This window comes from Megalobrama amblycephala, unplaced genomic scaffold (genome assembly GCF_018812025.1).
Source record: "Megalobrama amblycephala isolate DHTTF-2021 unplaced genomic scaffold, ASM1881202v1 scaffold436, whole genome shotgun sequence".
Classification (NCBI taxonomy): Eukaryota; Metazoa; Chordata; class Actinopteri; order Cypriniformes; family Xenocyprididae; genus Megalobrama; species Megalobrama amblycephala.
The window spans coordinates 178,858-184,231 of NW_025953378.1; the positions used below are offsets into that span (position 1 = coordinate 178,858).

Here is a 5,374-nt window from a genome sequence, read left to right on the forward strand (position 1 = left end):
AACTATGGCATTTTCACACCGGTAGATCGATTGCATTAAGTTGGTAAACTAATAAATAAAAAAGTAGATAAATTATTGTTCTGGAATTTTATAGTGACTTTAAAAATCCCAGTAAACCCTCCCAGATAGCAAAATACAATCGGGCCAGTTCTGGTTAGATTCTCGAGACTTACCACTCGGCCCGTTTCTATCTGCTGCGATGGGGCCGGATGCCTGCGTACTCACTGCCCGATTCCGGGCCGAATCAATTGGGCCAGACACGGCAGCCGTTACCATGCCGACACTGCCGGAATCAAGCCGGTATCGGCCCGTCGCTAATGCGCACAGCGCGCCAGAAACGGCCCAGCCCCGTTTATATATCTACCATACTGCTCATTCATTTTTCATTTAAATTTGTTACCCAGCCAAAATGTTTACTTGCATTTTAATATAATACAAATTATAATACATAAATAACATTACTTAAATCTATACAAACAATCACATTATTATGTAAGGAATTATATGTCCATTTGAAAAGAACTCAGTTGATCTGGTTGGCATGAAAACATTTTATTTACAAAACAATTACGTCAAATAACAGCAGTTATACAATTATTGTAAATATTTACCACATTTTGAAAAATTATACACTGGTATTTACTTATACACAGAGTGTAAAATTGAATAAGTATAGACAAACTTAATGTTTTAAACACATTGGTAAATGGAAAAAGTTTTGCTGTTGTACTTAGCAAAATAATGAGCTGAATAACTTAGCTGAACTCTGCAGGCAGGAAGATCTCCAGGAACAGGATCAGGCACCTCTGCAGGACATCATTACATAAAAAAACTAACTCAAAAGACAAAAAAACAACAACAAAACCTAAAAAAATAAATACATAAAATAAACCTCCAGCTGTACAATTGAAGATTTTTTTGAAGATTAGTCTTTTATTATAAAACTTTAGATCATCTTCTTTAACAACTGCAGTGCTTGATGGACTTGTGCTTTCGTTGACCACAATGACACGATCAGTGATGTCTGGCTCTCCCAACGCCTCCTGAAATAAGCATAGAGGGTCCAACTGTAAGTTTCACTCAGTAGACTAAAAGTAGACCGTTACATTCGCTGATACTAGCAATTCTGTTAATGCATTGAATACTTACATGTCAAGTCTTGAAGAATTGTGGGTCCTCCTCACACAGGTACACTGAGGAGCACAGAGGGCTACAGTGCGTTTCATGTTGACATCATGCACACCCTTCAAAGTCAAGCAAACATTAACATGTTAAACAAGCAAGCCAACTTTATTTTATATACAGTGATGACAGTGATGGAGGTTGTTAGTGTTGACAAATTTTAACTCAGCTGAAGATCATAAACATTTAAAATGTCACGCAGAGTCTCTGAAATCTTGACGCATGCCGATTTCAGTGATATGTACTACAACACAGAGAAATATTAAAAGCATTTTATGGCATGTTATGAGAAATAATCTCTGATTCCTGTGCATCTTAACATGCTGCGTGAAGAAGCAGCTAGTAGCAACAAAAGCTGTAATTGTGTGTTTGTGTTGTCCATGTTTCAGCAGTCATGAGCATCTGTAAATGTAAAATATGCTTACGTTTAGCATCTGAAGATGATCTCAGACATACTAATGCATAGGATTGCAGCACATTCTCATTAACAAAAATAAAATAAGTGAAACTAGCTTATGTAACTAGCATATGTATTTAGTTAATTGAGGTTATTTGAAAACAATGATCTTCTATGACAGTATAAACATCCTCTTCACTCACCTTCTTGAAGAAACATGGAATAAAACAACTTTTGCTAACTTACAATTGCATTTATATAAATCTATGAGCGTGGAAACTAAAAACAAACAGACAAACCTGCTCTTTCTCGTGAATGCAGGACCGTCATCATCCTTGATCAGCTCTTTGTTTGCAGATCGGAGTGTTGATCGTCAAAGTTTAGTGCAGCGTTAACACTCCAGATCCACACAACAATGCTTAGATCACAGATGAAAAAGATTTCATCCATTTATTAGCTGTAGTGGCATATCTAAAGTTTGCAGACAAGCCAAGAAAGCCGCATTCGCGGCAGTCACGTGAAGTTAACTTTAGTAAGTTCCTTGATAAGCGTCTGCTAAGTAAACATACTACAAATGTAAGCGTGCATCAATGCTTACCAGAACTGTTTTCTCGACATGACTCCATACATTAATATCTCTTGGTAAATAATCGGTTGTTTTGCTCGCGTCCGCTCCAAACCACTCAAACATGGCGGATATAACCCACACAGCTACGAGACTCCTCCCACCTCCGCGCGCGTGAACATGAATGAATCACCTGAGCGCGCAGTGAAGCGCGTTTAAAATAATGAATTGCTACATTACTTATAAATAGATTTGATATTATACATATTAGAGATAGTGATGGGCAGAGCGAGGCTTCGTGAAACACTGAAGCAGTTGAATCAAATGTGCCGTGATGTTTCGAGGCTTCGAAACAATCTGACACCCGACTCCACGGTGACACCTAGTGGTCAGAACAGTGTAAATGCAACAAAACTCACACTAAACATGCAGTAAAAACACCTTTTACAAATCTATTGCAAATGTTTTATTGAGAGTAAAACCAATCAAATGCAAATAACTAATAATCTAATAAGATTAAATATATTGTGTCTGTATATATATATATATGTGTTCTTTTATCAATTTTCAAGGCTTGTTTCTCTGTTCCATGGCTCAAGCTAAACAGGCAAATAAGAGAATAACTACCATTATTTATTTTGACTATTCTAATGTCTAATTAAAACATCTACAAATTTATAAAACTGATCAGAGATCAGGTAAAACCCACAGACACTTTTTCAACAGTTCTGAGTGAATCTGAATGATTTATGGGTTAACTTTATCATCGCCCTCTACCGGTGAACCACTGAAATTTCAAACTGTTTTGAAATGTTTCGAAACAGTGATGACGTAATGAAGCCTCGTTTACTAAAATCACGTGACTTTGGCAGTTTGATACACGCTCCGAATCACTGATTCGAAACAAATGATTCATGAAGCTTCGGAGCTTCATGAAGCACGTGTTTCGAAATCGGCCATCACTAATTAGAGAATGTTCTTTCTTATATGGCACTTTTATTGTATTAGGTTTTACCGCAGATATGTTGTTATTGACAAATTCACTACATTAAACGTGTAACGTTAGTTAATTCATATTAAATACTACCAGGAAACGAAGTCAATTTTAAGACAATTTTAAATATTGCTTATGTAACCATCTGTGAGTGAACATAAGCCGAGTCATTGCCAGAAGTGGCACAGATCTCTATAGCCAGAGGGCCAGTTACAGTGAACAGGAATCGGCCCGGTGCTTTACAGCCATAACAAATATACATGTCCCAGAGCGAGCTGCGGGCCACAATCGGCCCGGTTAACACGCGCCAATGCTGATTCTGAGCCGCATGCGCCGCGGGGCAGCCGAGCTCGGGCCGATTACTACATGCATCTGCAGTACAGTAATGAAATAATAAAAATGCAAACTTCAAGCTCAAAATATGGTATTCGGACCACCCCTACTTTTAGAGGCACCATACAGTAGCTTATTAAAAGAAGAGCCTGACTTAGCCTTTAGGCAATGTTAGATACAGAAAAGCAGTGCAACAAATCAAACAAGGGGTTGAGTTAGATCTACAAGCTTTTTTTTATCATAACTTTGTCCACAAGGCATATGTGTGCATGTAATGTTCATCAAATTACTGAACGAGTGAATCTAGCAGTCCATCAAAAGATGTTGTGTTCACACATTTGTGGTTGTTTAATCTCGGATCATCTTAAAAAAATGGAGACATGGTCATTGATTTCAGAATGTCTGTTTACACTGCAGAAGATCTGATAACACGTTTTTTTGTTTTTCAGAGAAACGTTCGGACCTCTTTTCCCCTCAAAAAACACCTGCCCAAAGCAGTGAGGATGGGTACTCAGATGTAGATGATGTAGATGGTGAGTTGAATAGTGTTTTACATCAGGTGAAATAACCCTTTAAGTATGTGTTTTTCTAAATGTCAGGTTGTTCTAAACCCTTAAGACTCTAATTTATCTTCAGATCACAAATTAACATATTTTTGATGAAACCCAAGAGATTTCTGACCCGCCCATAGACTTTCAAGCCCCAGAAAGATATTAAAGTCTTGTGGGTTTAGGACGACATGAGCAATTAATACTGTAATTTACATTTTTGGGTGAGCTGTCGCTCTAATTGTTTGTTAATCATGAATTCAGTTTTTTAAATTGCACAGCGTTCTACATTTATTGCTATACAAGTGGGTTTGTAGGCTTACTTGTTAAAATGAGGCTCGGATCATCTTAAAAAAATGAAGCTTTACTTCGAGACATGGTCATTGATTTCAGAATGTCTGTTTACACTGCAGAAGATCTGATAACACGTTTTTTTGTTTTTCAGAGAAACGTTCGGACCTCTTTTCCCCTCAAAAAACACCTGCCCAAAGCAGTGAGGATGGGGACTCGGATGTAGATGATGTAGATGGTGAGTTGAATAGTGTTTTACATCAAGGCAAATCATCCTTTTTAGAAAACCTGCCTTTAGTTATAGGACCCTAATAAATCCGCCATTCACTAATTAAGTATGTGTTAAAGTGAAATTGATAATGTTTCTCTAGTTTATATTTCATGTAACTTAATGTAGGGATGCACCGATACCACTTTTTTGGAGTACGAGTACGAGTACTTGCATTTCAGTACTCGCCGATACCGATACCGAGTACTTAATAAAAAAAACATGATTTCAATTTACAGGTAACAGCTTTAGTCATATAAATTAAACAAAAAAACAAGGGACTAGTTTGGAATTAAGAACATTTATTTAAAATGAAAAGCATGTTGTATGCAAAATATTACAGAATAAATAATTATAAAAAAAAAAAAAAAAAGTGACAGTGCAACTCAAGTATTTTTTTCAGTTTGTTGTAAACTCTGCCGCTTTGGACAACACAAGGGGCATTAATAAACATCTTTGCTATTTAGTGCACAATATTTGAATAAACTAACAACATCCACCAACATAGAACTGCGGCAGATAGTGCAACTGAGGTAAGGTATTAACATCAAGTCTAAGACGACTCACTTAATGGAGCCTATTTAGAAAAAGTGAGTGGCAGGTTTTTTTTTAAGAAAAGTAGCTTTTCTGCATTATCAGCAGTCAGCCTGTTTCTGTTTTCATCTATAATGTGTGACACTGAGCTAAAAAGCCTTTCACTTTCCACACTGCTACATGGGGCTGAGAGGTATTTCTGGGCCATTTTAGCCAAAGTGGGGAACCTAATTTTGTTGACACCCCAGTACTTCAGAGGACT

General features: G+C 37.1%; 1 long non-coding RNA gene across 1 annotated transcript; it reads right to left on the reverse strand.

The window, feature by feature from the left end:
- Positions 1 to 715: 715 nt before the first annotated feature.
- On the reverse strand, positions 716 to 2,680 carry LOC125261592. The gene is made up of 3 exons (XR_007183373.1): positions 1,879 to 2,680; positions 1,150 to 1,244; positions 716 to 1,043 (listed from the first exon to the last, which is right to left on the reverse strand). It is a non-coding gene; the product is annotated as an uncharacterized LOC125261592 (long non-coding RNA).
- Between the last annotated feature and the right edge of the window lie 2,694 nt (positions 2,681 to 5,374).